The following is a 20,057-nucleotide window of genomic DNA, read 5'->3' as shown; positions in this document are numbered from 1 at the left end:
CAGAGTTTTTTCTTTGCATAGTTCGCTAGGTAAATATCCGGAGTTTTATAAAAATGGTCTGATGCTGTGTATATGGTTCTACAAACTAGTTTTGTTTTGTTATTTTTAAATTAACAATGCATCGTAAGCATTTTTTCCATGGAATGGATGAAAATCCCCTACTGAAACAGACAGCTGCAGTGGGGCCACAAGGCTGCTGGTAATGGGAGGGCATCTAAAGGCAAAGTACCAGTATAAGGTTAAAGCACAGAGGATAGCAAATGACTGCTTGGAAAATGCAAGGAATAAGAAAGCAGAGTTGGCAATGTTCTAATCAGTCAAAACATTAGTGAAGCCCGACGGTAGTACACGAGAGGAATGTCTTCAAAGCCCCTTTGTGGGGCCCTGCAACCACCCCTGAGCTCCTGTTGACCCCTTGCATGGAAAGGGTTCTATATACTTTTTTGCATCCACTTAACCCGCCGCCCCCCCCCCACTACCAATTTCTTCTTTTTTTTCACCTCATCCTCTACCCTAGCCATCTCATCAAATTCTCTTATCTCCTCATTGCTCCAATACATACTGTTTGTGTTTGAGGTATTCAGCCAGCCCTTTATTGGGTTTTCTTTTTGCTTTTCCTGGTACATCATCCTCGGCCGGGTACTTTCCTGCAGCCCTTGTTTTGCTCTCTGGATTTCCTTCTTTTGGCTTCCCTGTGTTCTCTCACTTTCCCTCTTCTCTGGGTTTTCCTTGTCCTTTAGCATTTCCTTACCTTCTTTTTCCTATTTTCTGTCTTTCCCTCATTTTCTAACATTTCCTTGCCTTTCAGAGTACAAGCTGCTTCTGGCTTTCCCCGGTCCTGTGGCTCTTCTTCATTTTCCATCTTCCCTTGTTTTCAAGTTTTATTTTGTTATCATGGTAGAGTTTTTCCACGCTGAGATTTTCCCTCTTTGCCCTGTCCTGAAAAGATTCTGAGAAAGTTGTCTCTTTTTTTTCTAACCTCTAAGAGTGCCAGAAACAGCAGATGTGCAGGCCTGAAAGAGCCTGCAGTGACAGTAAGGGGTCTGGGAACTTGAATAGATGCTGCTTGGGCCCAGCCTGGGGAGGGTGGGTTCGGGGACTGGTCTAACTCACGTCTGAGGAGGGACTTTTGCAGGGTGAGGATACCTGAATGGGTATGTGAATCAGCTGCTTGGAGCTAGAATGAAGTGCCGCTGATGCAACTTGAATGGAAGAATCTGGTAAACCACACTGTGGCCACTGGGATGCTGGTGGATGTGGATATACAGCCACTCATCTACCCACTTATCCTTCCACTCATCCACTCACCTATCCATCCACCGACCCACCATCCACCCATCTACCCATCCACCCACCCATCCATCCACCGACCCACCATCCACCCATCCATCCACCGACCCACCATCCACCGACCCACCATCCACCCATCCATCCACCGACCCACCACCCACCCATCCACCCACCCACCCGACCTACCACCCACCCACTGACCCACCCATCCATCCACCCACCCACCCATCCATCCATCCGTCCGTCCATCTGCTTGTTCATCTGTTCTTCTATCCATCTCTACAACAAATTCTGGGCATTCGCTCTGAGTCAGACACCCCATCCCTGCACTCAAGCAGCTCATTATGTCGTACAGGAGGTTCATGTTTAATTACTACACACTGTGCCAGTAGAGGAATGTACAATATGTGATGTGAGTTCCAGAGAGGGTGGAACTCTTTTTGGCTGGGGTCAGAGACGGGGAAGGAGGCCTCACTCTTCTTCTTCAGACCTGACTCTGCTGCCCTGGTGGCAAACCTTGTCCTGGGGCTGGGCCCACGACATGCGTGTTTTTCAGTTTCCTGGTTCTACATCATGAGGTTCAACTTGGGAAGAGAACTGTTCCTTCTGGGAAGGAATTCCGGAGTTACCAAAGAGCTCCACCGTGCCTGCCCAGGCACCCTGAGGTCATGACCAAGTTCTCTAGAAGCAGGCTCTCCTCCTCATGAAGACTGTATTAGGGAATCGTGGACACACAGTCCAGGCAACCGCCATTCGCCAGTGGAGGCAAGGCCCATGGAGTCAGCTCTCTGTCCCCTGGCTGGGGCTGCCTCTCCTCCCTTTCACTTGGGGTGGGGGGCCGTGGGCCAGAAGGTCCTCTTACACCCTTCTGTGTTGCTAATCCCTTCCTGCCACCTCTTGGCCCCCCCTTTCTGTCTCTTAGCTATGGCTCCCAACCTCGGATGTCTTAATGGGGAACATTGCCTCTCTAATGTGGGCTCCAAGGGTCAGAGTGCAGGGAGTGTGGTTCCCCAAATAAACCTGGTTCTCCAAGACTGTTGGATTGTGGGGCTGTCTCTTCCCCTGGCTCAGGAGTCAGATGGCAGGGGCAGCGTCTCCTCCATGAGCCTAGGGCAGAGGCCGGGACCTCTCCCTCTGTCCCTCCCCAGCGCCACTCAACGAATGAAACCATAGAGCCTCTCCGGCTGGTCTGTTTACCAGGAGAATCTGGCCAAGGCCTGAGGTGGTTTCAGCTCACAATCCCTCCCTCCCTTTGTCTGACTAATGTTCCCATCTGCAAGCCTGGGTGAGAGATGGCAGCGTCTCCTGCTGCTGCCCCAACCAGCGGCTGTGTTTGCGGTGTAACTGCCTGATGGTATCTCGGAGGGTGTTTGGGTGAGCTGTCTCTTGGGAGTGTCTGCTCGTTATTTACCTCAGCTCCCACCTGGCCCCCACCCCAGCCCCTGCCCTTGTTCTTTGCATTATTCATAGAACTGTAAGGCCAGCCCACTTGGCCCCAGGCCTGTGAGAGACACTGGCCTGACTGGCACTGGTGTGGGTGTGTGTTTCAGGACAGGGGGTGCAGACAGCACCCCTCTCGAACTAGCCCTGGGGTTTTCTCCTCTGTCGCTTTCCTAAGTAGAAGCACCGGGGGCCAGTGTTGCCGTCAGCGTGAATCAGGAGAGGGGAGTTGGAAGGCTGGACGCTACCCACCCCCACCACCACCACTGTCCATCTTCTCTTCTGGCTTACAAAGAATCTGGCAATAGGCCATCAGCCTGGCTGGCTCCCCTGCTGCCCTGTTCTGCCGCAGTGGCCCCTCACTCCTCCCTCTGGGGAATCTCCTCTCTGCTCCCTCCAGCTCAGTCGGGCCTCACTCTGGCTTCAGACAGAGCTTGGTTCCAGGCCTGGCTGCCCCTCAACAACCAGCTGTGCGAGCACGGGGGGTCGCTGACCACCACCCCGTGCCCACCGAGCCCGAGTGCCCCACTCCGTGAAACGGGAATAGAATTCCTTGTGGGGTTAAATGAGATCACAGCTGCAGAGGTGCAGGTACACAGCACTCAATGTCCTTCCGTCCTCTTCCTGTCTCTGTCCCTCTGTCCTGTTCCCCAGGACTGTCTGCTGGGCAGAGCATGTGAGAGGAAAACCCAAAACACAAGAAGTCAAAGCACACGGGTCCCACCCTGTGAGATCCTCTGAGCTGATGGGAGAGGTACATTCTCTGCTTGGAGCGGTCCCAGTGTGTGTGTGTGTGTGTGTGTGTGTGTGTGTGTGTGTGTGTGTGTGTGTGTGTGTGTGTGTGTGGTGTTGCCCAAGCAAAGGAGGGAGCCCAGATAAGTGTGTATTCACACTACACAGACTACTCTAATGTCTTTTTAGCAGGAGAGAGCAATCAACAAATTCATTACGTTCCTGTTTATACATCTATTGTAGGAGAAGTTAATGATTTGATTTATCTGATTACCTTCATTAAAAACCATTAACTCCCATAAGTAAATGTTCCTGCGTTTGCATCTTCATAATTATGTTGACATTTCACAACTTGAACTTCCAGGAGGCCTGTGCCCAGACTCTGCCTTGTCCACTCCAGTGCACAGCCCGTCTGAGCTGACCGCCTTGGCCTGGGAACTGTGCCAGGAGCTGGGGGACAGTGGGGAACAAGGCAAGACTGGCCATCCTCTGCCCCAGCCACATCCTGGCCCCTGTCACCTGCCGCTGCTGGTGTCCAAACAGTCTCTTGAACTAAGGTCAGCCTGGTAACCTGTTCCGGCACCTCTAGGTGCCCCGAGCCTAACTGAGCGTCTTGCACGGGCGGCTGGGTCTCAACACAGGCTCTCAGCGGCGCCCACGGTCAACACGTTCACCAGGAACCAGGCAGAGGGTGGCAGGGACCCCTTCAGGAAGGGGGAGGGAACCCGCAGGCACTGGATGCTGGTGCCACGGCTGCCCCTTGAACGTCTCCAGGAACGTACTGGCGCATCCATTCAGCAGGCAGTGCGCCCAGGTTCGTGGTAGCTGATTCAGCCAAGCTCACCCGGCCAGGAAGCGGGTGGCCAGCCGGGTCTGCATCCCAAGCCTGTGTGGCTTCCACCCCGTCATCTTCCGCCCCTCGCCCCTCCCGGCTCCTGGGTCCCGGGGCCTGACGCCAGGTCGCCACCCCCTCAGGGAAGAACAGGCCCAGACTGTCCTGCCCCTGGCTGAGGACCCGCACCGCCTCCTGCCACTCAGTGATTTCCTGGGTCCCCAGGACCTGGCCTGGCCCCGGGAGGCGCCTGAGCCCTGAAAAGCCTCCTGGTTGTGCGTTCTGGGGCCTCAACAGAAGACTGCCCCACCCTCCCTTCCCCACCCGGGGATTCTCCCCGGTGGCCTACTCTGGAGCTCTCTCATGCCTGGACTAAGACTCCAGGGTGCTGGGTCCACTGGCACGCTCTGCCTGGGCGCGGCTTGGGCCTGCCACCTGCCCCTCTGCCCTTCGGTGTACCGGGGCCCCAGGAGGAGGTGCAGATAGCGCAGCTGGAAGGAGGGCCACGTTCCCTCTCCAGTGAGGTGCAGGAGACCCCCTCCACTGCTGAGGCTGCCCACCTCCCAGCCGCATGCCTAGGCTCTCTTCTAAGCACTCCGGTACTGACAGCAAGGGCCTCGCCTCTCCAAGCTTCAGTTTCTCTGTCTATGCAATGGATAGAAGAATCCCTGCCTCACCTACCACACGAGGTGCTCTGACAATCCTGGCACCTGCCCTTATGGGACACTGGAAGGCAACCACAGGGTCTCTTGACCGTGATGCCCCAAAGCTCTGTGGTTGCATTTCCTGGCCCTTGAGCACACCCTCACTTCCTCCTGGGTTGTGATGGAAAGGAGGGAGGGAGTCTGCCCGGGGGTCCTGCTCCGGCCAGGAGGAAGGGAGGGCCCTTTCACAAAGGCAGGGCTGGGGTCAGGCGTGGGGCCGGTAGCCTGGAGGGGGGAGTCTCCTCTTAGCCTTGCCCAGCCTCTCCTGCTCTCTCCATGCCCCCCCACCTTCATCCTGCTTCGTCCTCTCCCCACTGTCTCTCCGCACCCAGTCTCAGCGTTACCCATCCCAGGCCTCACTCAGGGTAAACTTCCTGGGAAGTTGCCCTTTCCAAGGGCAAAAGTGGCAGCCTCATGTACAAGAGACCTGGTCCACCACGGCCCTCTGGATGACCCTGTCCCCTCCCAGGACTTCAGGCCATTTCTCTTGCCTCTTTTTTTTTCCTTCCTTCTCTTCCTTCTCCACTATCTCCTCCTGTCCCTTCCCACCTTCCTACCGTATAGGAATTCTTTCCCACAGGAAGCAACTATGACCCCACCACCCCTCTCTCCCTTACCTCCACACCACACTCTCCTTCCCCAAAACTTGTCTCTGGGTGACTATCTCCTTCCGTCTTCTCTCAGGCCTAACTGCCCCCTTCGGCCCTTAGCCCTTGCCCTGGGCCCCCACTGCAATGCACCCCGCCCCAGACCTGAGACAGGTCAGCCTCTGCACCTGCAAGAGACAGAAGTTTCTGGACTCCACACAGGAGCCAGCTGAGGGCCTGGACCAGGCAGGGCAGGAGCTGCTAGTTCTGACAGTCCCGGGAAGCCAGATGAGCCCGACAGAGGAGAGTGTTTTCAGACACCCCAGCAGAGCCTGTAGAGCTTTCTTGGGCGTGTCCTTCTAAGACAAATCTCCCTTCTTGCTCCTTCTTTGGGGAAATAATTGATCTTTACAAACAAAAGCACAACGTCATTGTGAGGCAGAGAGTGTGTGAGGTGAATTAGAGAGGACAATTTAGGGCTTGAGGAAGGGCATGGCTACGAGGGAGGACGTGCCTGGGTCTCGGTCCAGCTCCTGCTGCTCTGTAAACACCTGTCAGGGATCGTGACGTGCAAAGCGCCCCGCCGGGCTCGGGCGAGGGGAGTGCCACGGCCTGCCGGCCAGTTCTCCAGCCACCTGGGCCAGGGGCAGGGGTGCCCGGACACCTGGAGGGCCGTGAAGAAGCTCTGGAAGATGAGGGAGAAGAGTGCAATTCCCGTTGGGGGTGGGGGTGGGGTGGGCGGTTGAGATGTGGGGCTCCTTGGGGAGTTGTCTGTGGGCTGGGACATGAAGAACTGGGAGCCGCCACATCATGGTACAGAGAGCAGGCCTGGGGCCCACTGGGTTTGAATTCTGACCCCACCACTTTCTAGCTGTGTAACCCTGAACATGGAACTCTTTGGGGCTTGGCTTTCTCATCTTTAAAATGGAGATAGCTTCCATACCAATTGTGAAGCGTGAATGACAGGATCCAAAAGGACTCAATGCACAGTAAATTCAAAATGCATTTCCCTCCCCCTCTACGTGGAACTCCGCCGGGACTCCCAGGATGAGCCAGGACCCGGCATGATAGGACTGAGAAAGCCTTCTTGACCAAAAGGGGAAAAGAGAAATGTTACAAAGTAAAGTTTCAGTGGCTGAGAGATTTCAAACTGTTAAGAGGTTATCCTGGAGGTTATTCTTATGCCTTATATAAATATCCTTTTTTTAGTTCATGGTGCATTGGAGTGGCTGGAGGGAAGAACTTAAAACTGTTGTGCTGTGTTCCAGTAGCCTTGATTCTTGAAGGTAATTGTATAACCATATAGCTTTTACAGTGTTACTGTGTGATTGTAAAAACCTTGTGTCTGATGCTCTTTTTATCCAGGGTCTGAACAGATGAGTAAAAAATAAGGAGAAGTAAATACATAAATAATGGGGTAGGGGATAAGGGGTTAAAAAAATTGGGTAGATGGAAATACTAGTGGTCAGTGAGAGGGATGGGTAAGAGGTATGGGATGTATGAGTTTTTTCTTTTTATTTCTTTTTCTGGAGTGATGCAAATGTTCTAAAAATGATCATGGTGATGAATACACAACTGTGTGACGATATCATGTGCCATTGATTGTATACTGTGGATGGACTGAATGGGTGCTAAGATTTCTCAATAAAAACATTTTTAAAGAATAATAAAAAGGGCATTTCTAAAACGTGCTCCATTTCAAAAACTCTTGTTTTTTTTTTTTGTTTTTTATTACCAAAGCAATACATGTTTATTACAAAAGAGAAAATGCAGCTTGGGAAAGAGAAGAAATTTAACATCACCCAGAGACATAATTAGATGTAAGTACATCCTTTACCTATATCTGCATCTTTACACTTATTTATTTTTGTCTTTATTTCTCAAAAATATTTTTAAGTACACCATGAACAGCCTCCCACGTGGTTACCCGGAGTCTGGCCCTTCCAGAAGATGGAAACCCTGGGTTCTGCTGTGTCTCTGCTGCTGGCCTGCTGTGTGTCCTGGGACAAGATGTCCACCTCTCTGAGCCTCTGCGTCCCCTCTGTAACATGAGATAACATGTAGCAGATGTTTCTAAATAATGCACCTTTGACATTATTTCCTTGCTAGGGAGAAGGCCTCCTCTTCCTCCTCCCAAGGGGTCTGGGACGCAGGGAAAAGAGATCCCAGGTAGGAAAGTTGTGACCCTGAGTTAACATCTAGAAGGAAATAGGGTCGGGCATGCCCTCCAGCCCCGAACTCAAGTATTTGGAGGTTTCTGCAGCTGGGGTGCGGTGAGGGTGAGTCACCTAGCAGGGAAAAGAATTGGGAAAGCATTCCCCTTGTCCTCCTCCCTCTTTCCTGCTGGCGCTCACGAGCAGGGAGGCTGAGCAGGATGAAAGCCGTACACACCTCCGGACGCTGGCGTTTTGAGTCACCCGGACGATCTGGGGGCCATCTACGCTGGCCGCGGCAATCCCAGCCCTCGCGCGGGCACGGTGCACACGCTGTCTCACCACCACCGTGCAGCGGCTTTAACGAGCCCTCGCAAAGCTGCAGCCCTTTAAACAGAATCCTGTCCGTCCGACTCAGAAAGAAAGCATTAATCAGTTGCCCTGGGCACCCGCTAATGATCGTGTGCGGCTGCGAGCCAGGGTACACGAGGGCACTGCAACTTGAAAGGGAACATTTCCCAAAGGGAGGCGATAGGTCTTGATAATTGTTATAATAACAGCTCAGCGGGCCTGGGTTGGTTCCTTTCATCCTGTGAGGTCATAAATGGCTTTCTCGACCAGAGAAAGGACAGGGCCTCCACCCACCCGCAAAACGCCCTCTCCCTCGTGCTCACCCAGCTGGGGATTTGCCCGGTTGTTGGGAAAACTTCAGGATTGTTAAAACAAGGTGAGCTAATCCTGTCTGTGTGCCCCATTCTTCCAGGATGAGAGTGGGAATGCCACTTGTCAAGTAGGTTCTAGAACCTTCTGCCAGGAAACCTGGCTCCATGTATTGGCAAGGTGTTCCTTCCTTGCCCCACACACAAACTTGTAGTTTACAGTGTATTCTGTGATTTATTTATTGGATGAGTGACCAAGAAATGCATGCTGATTTATTTTATTCTCTGCCACAAGTGTGTCTATGCTTAGAAAGCCAACAGTTTTGTCTTGACAATTGAATAGTTGACACAACTCTAACATCTCTTTGCTGCTGGCCCTAACAGTGCCCACCTGACTGGGCTAGCAGATGAAGGCTAGGCTTAAGGTGGTTCCAGCAGGGTGCCAAGGCCCTTGGCGTGTCCACCGTAGACTAGCCACGCTCCTCCCTCCTCCCTGCCGAATCCTCCCGCACAGGAGTTTTCCTCTCTTAGGGCCACCTGGTTTGGGAGACATAGTGTTCGTCTCTGCTCTGCTCCTGCTGTGGCCCTCTTTGAAGCTGCCTGGCCCACATTTGGCCCCCTCCTCCCAGCCCTCAGGTGTGGCCAGGCCCCCCTCCTCACCCCGCCACAAAGGTACCTCTGGGATCTCCGGTCCCCAGCCCCCTCCCCTTGCTCAGCGTCTGCAGCCTTCCATGTGAGCCCAGCGGAAACCACAAACCCTGGGCTTGCCCGCCGGTCTCGGCATTCAGTGTTCAACCCTTTGTCGTATTTGGGACTTGACAAATTGGCCCTTTGATTTTGTTCGACACTAAACTTCCCCACATACATAGATGCCATGCAGCAGCACCTTAGATATTCACGAAATCTCTGCAAACTTTTTTCGGGTTAAGTTCTATTCCGTTTACACAGAACTGGGCACCAAAAGGGCTCCTGGGAAATGAAGAGGGCAGGTTTGTAGCGAGCTTAGGAACGTGGCCTCAATATCCAGCTCTACCACTTAGCTGCCGTGCGATTTGGGGCACGTTACTTGCCTTTGTTCTTTGGTTTCTTCGACTCGAGAACGGGATAATGAATAATGCCTGAAAAGCATTTAGAATGGCGCCTGTGAAAGCCGCGGGACTAAACTCTGACCTTTCCAGCTCCCATCCCAAGAGTCCAGGGTTCCATGGACAGGGTGAAAAACCGTCAAGACAGAGGACTCCAAGATGATCCTTAACTCTTGTGGGAGCTTGAAATTTTCCCTTGCAGGAAGTTCCTCTTTAGGCCAGACTTCTAGCCTGCATGCTGCAGCCAAATCACACCTCTGCACCGCCCTTATGCTTAATGCAGAGCAAGAGGCTGGTCTGGTTTCCCAGGGTACGAGGCATCCCAGTGGCCAGAACCCAAAAGATGGGGACCGTACCAGGGCCGTCCCTGGGCATGCCAGACTGCTAGCACAGCCACATACCTATGGTGCCAATTCCTTAGACCCAGCCCCTTGGAATAGGAGCAGGCACTCAAAAACCCAAAGGGAGTGCCCATAAAAGCTCTGCATGTAAATCCTCACTGAACCCATCCCTGCTCCTTAGCAGCCCCTGATTACAAGGATCATGCAGATGATTCTCCACCATGGCTCGCATCCTGTCAACTATGGCTCAAGAGTTACGTGTCCTCCCAACTGCCAATTCATTCCATACAAAGGGTGCCTTCCTTCCTCTGGGCCAACTCCTATCTATCCTTCAAAGCTCACCTCCACCGGGAAGCCCTCCGACCCCTCAGCCAATACTGCTCTCTCCCTCTGTGAGTTCCTCTAGCCTTTGGTGTATGAAGTAGGCCAAAGGTTAATCGGGGTTTCTCCTTCCTCCCACCCCATTCCCCTGTGATGCCGGAAGTCTGAGACCACAGTGCAGTGACAGAGTGGGAAGAGGTCTCTTTAGGGACCAAGAAACAGACCTTAGGCAGTTCAGGGTTCATCCTTGTGGAAGGCGAGGTGGAGCCTTGGCCATGCTTGGCTTAGGGAGGGATGGGAAGAGTTGTTGGACTGCACTTTGAACTTGCCACTGGATGCTTACAGGATTCAGAGTTAAAGGCTGGGACAGGATGCTGCCTCTCTCGGTGTAGGATTTGGAGGTCAAAAGAGAATCTAGTTGGTGAATGCCTAAGTCTCAGTGAAGACCGCTCTGTGGCTGGTGTGCCACAACCTACCTGCCCAATTCTCTTCAGGCCCTCTTTGTGCTTCTTTTGTCCTGTGGTTTCTCTGCCATTACTTCCTGCTTTCCTCTTGATATAGGCTCACAAGGGACACTGGATTAGCAATTTCCCCGTATTAGCCAGACGAGTGTGTGCACACGGCCTTATTGTACAGCATCTCTGGGCCTGTGTCTCCAGGCTTCCATCTAAGACCGTACCAGCTCATCTCCGGGGAAAAGCTTTGTTCAGCTGACTCCCAGGTATCCATTTCCCAGGTCGTCACTGGCAAATTCCTGCTACATCAGCCGTGAACTGCTCTTCAAGTGCCAACCTGCTGCCACTCCCCACCCCACCCCACCCCTACCATTTTGGATTATGCTTTAATGAAGTACCACCGGCTCAGAGTTTGGGTTTTTTTTTTGGTCTGGGGTCATCATCACAAGTGAAAGAAAGAGGAAATAACTGCTTCCCATAAGAGGGGAATTTGGGGTGTCTAAGACAGGGAAAGACCTCCCAGGCAGCCGTGGGAGTGAAGGAACCACGATAGCCAATCGGGTAGGGTGGTGGGACGGCTGGAGGAGGGGGCCGCCCAGGGTCTTCTCCCTCTCCCAGATTGCCCTGGGCCTCACCTAGGTAAAGGGAGGCCAGAGGTCAGGAGAGGTACAGGTGTGTCCAGAGTGCGACCGCCTCAGCCGAGGGAGGACTCTGTTCCCAGGTCCAGGCACCTTGTCTTTGCTTCCCTGCCAGACACACCTTGCCTCTTTCTCTCTCCCTGGGGATCATCCTCCAACCCAGGGAGTTTTCGCACACAATGGTTGGCAGACTTTGGCATTTTATTTTCATCACCATTTTTCAGGTGAATGGCATTTGTCACATTCCTTCCTAGTTGGCTTTGATGTGGGGCAATTTTGCACTCCCTAATGACAGGCGAGAGGCTGGCCAGCTAACACCCAGCACCTCTGGGCGGCTGCGCTATCCCACCAGATCTGGTTCCCACAGTGGCTGCTTGTTTTGAGTATCTATTTCAGGGACCTTAATTAAGATCCTCTTTAATGATGGAAAGGAGCTTCACTGGAGATTACCTCCTCACTTTTACAACACTCTCAGGCTCCTTTTCTCTGCCTCCTCCTCGACTCCCACAGTCTCCGCTCCTTAAGGATAGAGACGGGTCAGAGGATGCAGCTTTTCAGGAGGGCTTTGGGATACAAATGGAGCCCTTTGCCCCAAATATTCTAGTTATGCACAAATGCAGCATAAAATAACATGCACAATAATTCCAAAGCACATACCCCTGAATATAAAACTACTGTATAGTGCAGTATAGCACAAAAGGACCTCAAAAACTGCTTGGTTATTGAGTGAAATGAATATAAAAATTAACGGATGGGTGAGTTTAATACTGAGCACAAAGTACTGATGTTTGGGGAAGGACATTTCTGGTTCCCAAACTAGAATTGGGCTTAGATTTCGAGCCTTTCTTCTTGAGCTAAGAGTTTGCATTCATCAGTTCAGAGACAAGGGCATCTGGTCACAAGTGTAGGGTATGTTAGGACCAAGGGACACACAGAATAAAGGGCACTGGCTCAGATTCCCCAATCCCTGCTTCTCTCTTGACTTTGCATCTCTGGCCTCAGTTTTCTTCTGGGCAAAATGGTGATATTAATAATTGCACCTGTAGGCTGTGAAGTGGCAATGAGACTGTGCATGTAAAAGTGTCTGGCAAGAGCCATTCAAGGTTGATTCAAGTTAAAGGTGGGCCTTGGCTTTGCCATCTGTAGGAAGAAGGGACTGGACATCCAGAGAGTCCAGGTCCTTGGGCTGCAATGTTAAAGACTGTGGTGCCCCCAGTGGACCTTGACCCAATGGGCTCTGGGTCTCACCTTAGCCTGAGGGACCCTGCTCTTGTTCCTTCTCAGTGTCCTGCCTCCTCCTGCTTCTCAATTCCACCCCTTCCTCAAGGCAGCCTTCCTACCCCTGCCCCAACCACGACCCAATAGTTAACTGCCTTAATTCTGACCTTCCGTGAGTTTCCGCTTCGTGCAACTGCATCTGATACCTCCGGGAGACTGCTACTTTCTCAAAGGAAGTCCTAGAATCTTAGAATGAACATTGAAACTGGAAAGACCTGGGGGCTCCTTCAGGTTAACTCTTTGTGGTGAGAGCTGAGAACAGCCTCTCGAAGTTTAAGGGAGAGGCCCAAGGCCAACCAGATGGTCAGCTGCCAAACTGGGCCAGGAAGAAAGAGCTGCTGATGGCCAATCTCATGTTCTTTCCAGAAGACCACGAGGCCAGGCCTTGTATTGGCTGTCTTAGATGTTCAGGAGGTAGAGGGGGAGATGTGAGCACAGATGTGCTTATTCTTATTCGTGCGGGGACGAATAAGAATAGGACCCCATACCTTAACCAACCCCAGCTCTGATTATGGCGAGGGCAATCTACAGAGAGAACTAAGTTTGTATCTCCTTCCTCTCTCTGAGCTTCAGTTTCCCATTTGCAAAGTGAAGGTTTGGCATGAAGAGCTCTGGATGGGTCAGTCTCTGGTACCATGAAACAAGCAATATGGCAGCAATGGCATTCCAGAGAAATCCCTCTATATCCCTGCCTCCTGCCCCCCTCACCACCTGCTTGCCCTCCCCTCTGCTTCTCCTCCTTTGGCTGGTTGTGGGGATGGGGCAGGCATGGTGAGTTATAGGTTGGGGGCCTGGAGGCTTGAATTCTGCTCCCTGCCTGGATACTCACTTATGGCCTGGCTGTGGGAAAATCATGGAAAGATTCTTTGTAAACTTGATATAACAATTAGCATGCAGCTGCCCATCTCTTCACGGGAGCTGTGCAGTCTCAGGAGACCTCTTGTCCTGCCAATGGGAGGATTATGATGGCTGACTCATAAGAGGGGCTGGGAGAACTTGGAGAGCACAAAGCTGGATGAACACTGACCAAGGAGGCTGACGGAAGTCATGGGAGAGGGCAAAGTTGTGCCACTCTAGGTGGGCTGATGTGCTGCAGGACAGCTTGGGAAAAGAAGCAGGTGCAAGGAATGGAGGGGCCAAGTAAGGAGGTCAAAAACCACTCCGGCAGAGCAAGGAAGTCAATTAAGTTACCGCCTACAAGGCAGAGGCTGCCTTAGGGCTTTCCGTGAACGGTGCTTGGGTCACTGAATGTGCCCAGCAGGATTTGTGGATTTGACGAGGTGTTTTCTATCTGCACCAAGAAGGATTTAGGGAAAATTCCCAGAAGGGCCGCCAACCCATTTCTCTGACTTGGGCACTGAGATGAGAGAGCGCCCAAGGGAGCTAGGGCAGGCGGTTGCCTTGAGGCCCGAGTCTGCCCTGCCATTCAAATCCTCCTGGGGCGCTTTGTCCCATCTCGTGGTATTTATTTGCCTAGCGTCTTCCTTCCCAGGGACTCAGGGGTGGGGCGCTGTGTTATCTTGGGGCCTTTCAACACCCTGAGGAGGGAGGGAGGTGGCTGGGATCCTTATCAGAGCAGAGCAGGGAGGGGCCGGTCTTGCTCTGCTCCGCCCGCTGCCAGCCTGCGCGCTGCATTTTCTGGGGCAGCTCGAATTCAGTATTTGGTCCCAGGAGATGATTGGCCCTGCTATTTAATTATTGCCAGAAAGGAAGACTTCAGATCAAGCTTTCTATCAGTGAAGTCATTATTTTGGGGAGCTGTCCTTTGGCTTTTAACAGCAGTTAATCACCCCACACAGAAGGTCTCCTCACAGTTACCTTGGGGTGCATTTCACAAACGGTTTATTTTGGAAGGTACAACAGGAAGGAGGCTGCTCCAAGCTAGGCATCCCAGGAGACTTAATGTCACTTTTTTAAAAAGCCGGGTATGTGTTTGTCTGGATTGGTTCTAAAATGTTCCCAGGCTAAAGCTGCTTGCAATATATTTTACTGGGTCAGTCACTGCTTTCCGAGAAGAATCTCGGTACCTGTGTCATCTCTGAGAGACATGGGACAAGTCCTTGTGAGGCTTCCTTGGCTTTCGCAAAAAGATGCCAAAGCTCTCCCCAGATTGACATCTGGTGGGCACTGGGGTCTCCCAGCAAACCTTACTACCTAGAATGGCCTCGGTCAAGGGGCCGGTCATAAGAACCTACAGTCCCCCAACATCCACGTGACGTCACAAAGGCTTACGGAGGGATGTACATTGTCGACGTTAGGCCATTGGTGCTAACGTCCACCTCGAGACTAAGCTGCTCCAGCAGCTGCATGAACTTCCCATCCTAAGCTCCGGACGAACGCCCGCCTGCCCTTCCCATGGATCCAGTTCCCATCAGCCTGGCCAAGGAACCGAGAGAAACTCGGTTCATTGTTTTAGATGTTGACATCTTTGTGAGGAGTTAAGGAGGCATTCCTCTCCATTCTCTGGGACACCAGAAATGCTCGTGCTTCTCCTCAGCCAGTGGTTTGCTTTCATCTCGAAGACCCTGGGAATTGTGTGGCTGCTCATGTTTCATCTTGGCACTGGCTGCTAGAAATTCTAGAGCCAAATTTGTGGCCCACCCTTAACAAATGGATCAAAGTTTATGGTATGTTTATTTTGTATTAGTCCCATCCTTGGCTCCATTTTATGACTTTACCCTGTTTTGTTTTGTTTTTTTGCTTTTTTCTTTCTCACCTGCTTCTAATTTATGTCATCTTGCTGAATTTTATGCATTCTTATGAGCTGCCTTAAATCCTTTTTTGCCACAAAGAGGTATATACACAAACAGACAAACAAATGAATATTCTGTTCCATCACTAGACAATAAATCATCATTTTGGCTTCGGAAATATGGTCCATATAGCGCCTGATGTCCCCAGGGCCACCATTCTCCTATAGACCAGACAGGTAAATAAATGCTGCACAAAGGGGTAGGGTGCAAAAACAAAGAAATAACAATACAATAAACTAGGTGCTATTATGGGTTATAAAGAAAATAAAGCAGGGTAAGGGGGAGAGAGTGGCATGGCCTGGTCAGGAAGACCTCACGGGGAGGTGATTGGAACAGAGCCCTGAAGGAAGGAAGGAGCTTTCAGGGCATCTGAGCTGGAGGAGGAGGCAGAGGGACTGGCTGGGGCGAAGCTCTGAGGTAGGTTTGGGATGTTGGAGGACCTTCAGGAGGCTGGGCTGTTGGAGCTGAGTGAGAGAAGAGGAGAGTGGTGGGTGAGGAAGTTAGAGAGGGAGTAGATCACATGGGACCTCAGACACCATGGTGAAGACCTGATGTTCTTCTGAGCTGGAAAGCCATTGAGTGGGTTTTGGGGAGCCTCATGACAGGTTCTGACTGAAGTGTCAGCATTGTGACTGCTTCCATCAGGGGCCAGCTTGGGCATGAATTGTGACCATACTGCAATAGCCCAGATGAGAGCTGATGAGGGGCTGAATCACAACAGCAGCAGCTGAGGAGGTAAGAGCTCATTGGATTCCGAGTCCTACCTCTTATCTCCATGTTTCCCCCCTATAAATACCTCAAGCAGTACAACCTGGCTCCTGCCCCCATTTCTTCATCTGCACCTTCAAAGGCCATCAACAACTTCTCTGCATGCTCACGGGACCCTCACTTCTTTCACTTCCACCCCCCGCACCCCCTGCACCTGGTCCAGGACTCCATCGTAGTCTGACCAGGCTTCTCTTGCACTAACTATCCCTTTCAGCTAGGTGTTTCGGAACATCTTGTCTTTGTCCTCTCAGTCTCAGAACGGGGTACCTGATTTGTGGAGCCCAGTGCAAAATGAAAATGCAGAGCCCCTTGTTCAAAAAGTATCAAGAATGTCAAGATGGCAAGAGCAGAGCATTAAACCAAGTGTGGAGCCCTTCTAAACATGGAGTTCAGGTGTGACTACACACACTGCACACCCATGAAGCTGGCCTTGCTCACTCTACATGCTCCCAGGACAACCTCATCCATATTGGCAATAGTTTCCACACATACTAATGACTCCCAAATGCACCTTCCTTCTGGAACCCCGACTATCTATTGACATCAATACTTTGTTGTTTTGCACGCAACTTAAAAGCAATAAGTTCAAGACCAAACTCATTCTCTTCCCCCAAACCTGCTTTTCCTCCTGTATTCTCTATTTTGATGAATGGCAACATAATCCTCTGAGTTGCCCAAACCAGAAACCTGAGTCATCCCTGACTCTTCCCTCGCTTTATCCCCCATATCCAATAGATCTGGGATCTGTCTCCTCCTCTCCGTGCCCCCAGCCACTACCCTAGTTCAGGTGCTCAGAAGCTCCTGCTTCATTTGGGAAGTTTTCTCCTTCTCTCCACCTCTGGTTTCCCCAGTACCCACCCAACCTCCTCCACCCTGTCGCTGGAGTGATGTTTCTAAAATGCAAGACCCAATTACTTCACTCCCATTTCTAAGACTCTCAAAGCCTACAGAACAAAGCTCAAACTGTGGCATTGCAGGCCAGCCCTTCCTGATCTGATCCCTGCCTGCCAGCCTCTCCTGCCCCTCACCCAGGCCACACCCCTCCTCCCTCAGAAGATGCTGATGGCCCAGCTATGCCTGTCTCTGTCCTCACAGGCCATGCACTTCCATAGCACTTGCCTTTGGACATCCTGTTCTCCTGGGCTGGGTGCCCATTTCCCACTCCCTGCCTTGCCCCACAGGACAGGTGCTTCTTGACCTTCAGGATGCCCCTCCTGGATGCCCAGACTCAAGATAACAAGTTGAGTGTTTTCAGCCCCTTGAAGATCCACTAAAATGACAAAGACAAAAGTTAGAAAAAGTCTATAGCAGCACTGACAAACAGGGGAGGCTGCTGCGGAAAGAGGAGACATTAGTAGGAATTTCTGGAAGAAAGAAGTATATAGGGCCAGGATGAAGGAAAAGCTGTTTGACCCACAGCTGGGCATGCAACATAAGTAAGAGGATGCCCTGAAAGTGGAGAGAGGCCACCCCGCAAAACCCCAAAGGAGCCAATGCTTGTAGCAACAGGAACTGCTAACAAGGATGTGCACTGGGACAGTCTTAGTTGTCAAATTGAAAGAACATGAATTAGAAACTGGGTCACTTCCCCACACTTAGAGTGGCAGGTTCATTTTGCGTGTGTTCCTTACTGACTCGTGATGTGGACAACTCTGAGCATTACAACAACAAAGAGAACTGAAGGAATCCCTAGGGTGGTGAAATTCCCTTAGGCCCTCGGCACCCACGGCAACTCCTTTCCTTCTTCCTGTTGACATCAGCGACTTTGTTAGAGGCACACGTGCTCCTAAACACCCTGAGTAGGATGTCAAGAAGCCACCAGCAGGGAACAATCAAATGGTCCTCCAGGCTTGCTCAGAGCTGCTCACCCCAGCTGTTAGCCACAGTGCTCTCTGGTCTCTTCAGCCACCGCCCAGAGGGGTGTCCATACCAGCTGAGGCCACAAGTCCTCACAGCCACAGGCCTTCGCTGGGGCCGCTGGCCTGCTGATGTACCCCAAGCCCTCCCATCCTCCAAGTCAGTCAGTTCCCACCCAATCTCCACCCCAGTCTGACCCCAGCCCGGGAGCTTGGGGGCCATTACTCTCCTATCTTTTCTAGAGGAAGCGACGTGAGCTTAGAAGTCCACAGCTGCCCAGCTGTTCACGTGAGAAACAAAGAAAGACGTTTCAAGGACACACAATTGAAAATGTCTACATACCCTTTCTTATAGATGGTAATAGAATAACATTTTTTAAAAAAATCATGAAACTGCACTACACAAACAGTGAACCTTATGTTAAATCATGGACTAGAGTTAATAGTACAATTATACAAATGTGCTTTTATCAATTGTAACAAATATTCCACACCAAAGCAAGGTGTTAATAATAGGAGGATAGATGGGAATCCTGTATTTTATGCATGATCGTTCTTTAAATTCAAGACTTCTCTAAAAAAAATTCGACATACCCTTTCTGAAAGGACAAGGAGGGGTAAAGCAAATGGATTTAAAGCAAAGAGGTAAATGAATCAGAGAAAAATAAATTCAGCTAAAAGGGAAGATCAAGGACATAAGAAATAGTTTAGTCTAAATAAATGTATTAGGAATAGGATTTTGAAATTTAACGCAGCCATTATGGAAAGATTATAATAAAGAAGAAAAACGTAAATGCAAAAATCTGAGAGGTGGGGAGAGATGGAGAGAGGACAATCAGAAAGCATATTAAATCTTTTGCTTGCTTTTTGAGATACCATTCACTAATGTGCATATTTTGTTCAGAGGATCTGTTAAAAATTTAAGGATAACCAACAGTATGATAGAAATAGAATGTAGGACTTTGAAATGGCTGGAGAATAAAAAGAACAAAGAATTTAGCCAGTAAAACTACAGAAAGAGAAAAGAAGGAATTTATTAAACAAACAAACAAACAAAATCCAGAAAATAAAGTGTTAGGAATAAGATCAAACATAAAAGTGAGAGTGTGAGAATGCTGAGTTCTCTTTTTAGAAGAAAAGAAACTCAGACTGGCTATAAAAGCCAAAGCCAGTATTGTGCTGTATTTAAGGGAAATGACTTAGCTGAATTGATAAAAAAAATGGAAAATAATGACACAAATAATGATATATTTGAAAGTGAGTGTGTATATGTAGGTGGGAAGAGAAAAAAGAACGGAAGCAGAGATGACAAAATTGATATCAGAATAAGTAGAACTCAAGGCAAAAACTAGATTGGGAAAAAATGGAATTATTTTCATTTGTAAATGCTATAATCCATTAAAATATACAATATTAATGAAGTATTAGGTGTCAATTTAGGTATAGAAAGGTAAATACTGCTAGAAATGGAAGCACTTAAGGAAACCACAATTATTGTGGGAGATTTTAACACATCCCTTTCAGAATTGGAAAGACCATAAGACAATCAAAAGGAGTCAAATAATATACCTGCTAGGTTTGACTTCATGCATGTATTAGAAAAAGAAATAGAAAAAAATTCTTTTCAAATACTTATGAATTACTTGCAAAAATTGACCATGTACAAGTATATAAACAAATTCTCAAAAATTTTCCAAACTGAGCACGGTGAAATAAAACTAGAAATAATAAATGAAAACAAAAAGATATCTAAAGATGGGAACGATTGTTTAAAAATATTTCTAATTAAAAATTGACAACGAAGGAAGCGGAATATGGCAAAACTTATGGAGTGAAGCCAAAGCTGCACTTAAAGTAGAATTCATTGTTTTAATTTTTCTAAAATAAAGATAAATGATCAGAAAGAACCGGCTGAGACTTTTTGTTTGCATGGGCAGGCACGGGGAATTGAAGCTGGGTGTCCAGCATGGCAGGCAAGAACTCTACCTGCTGAGCCATTGTGGCCCACCCTGGCTAAGACTTTTACCTTAGCAATGAGAAAAGAAGCAACAGAACATACCATGAGAAAGTAGGAAGAAGAAATTGACTTATAGAAATAAAAAATAGCAAAACAAAACAAAACAAAACAAAAGCAATGCTCTATTGATTTACCCTGTCAATAAATA

General features: G+C 50.0%; 1 long non-coding RNA gene and 1 pseudogene across 1 annotated transcript; one reads left to right on the top strand and one right to left on the bottom strand.

The window, feature by feature from the left end:
* Positions 1–317: 317 nt before the first annotated feature.
* LOC143661151 (transcription elongation factor A protein-like 2) lies at positions 318–1,654 on the bottom strand (annotated as a pseudogene).
* A 6,707-nt stretch (positions 1,655–8,361) lies between these two features.
* On the top strand, positions 8,362–17,597 carry LOC143661600 (uncharacterized). The gene is made up of 3 exons (XR_013164719.1): positions 8,362–8,465; positions 15,914–16,003; positions 17,218–17,597. It is a non-coding gene; the product is annotated as an uncharacterized LOC143661600 (long non-coding RNA).
* Positions 17,598–20,057: the final 2,460 nt, after the last annotated feature.

This window comes from Tamandua tetradactyla, chromosome 17, assembly GCF_023851605.1.
Source record: "Tamandua tetradactyla isolate mTamTet1 chromosome 17, mTamTet1.pri, whole genome shotgun sequence".
NCBI lineage: Eukaryota > Metazoa > Chordata > Mammalia > Pilosa > Myrmecophagidae > Tamandua > Tamandua tetradactyla.
The sequence above is the reverse complement of the archived record's forward strand: the minus strand, read 5'-3'. Positions and strand labels throughout refer to the sequence as shown.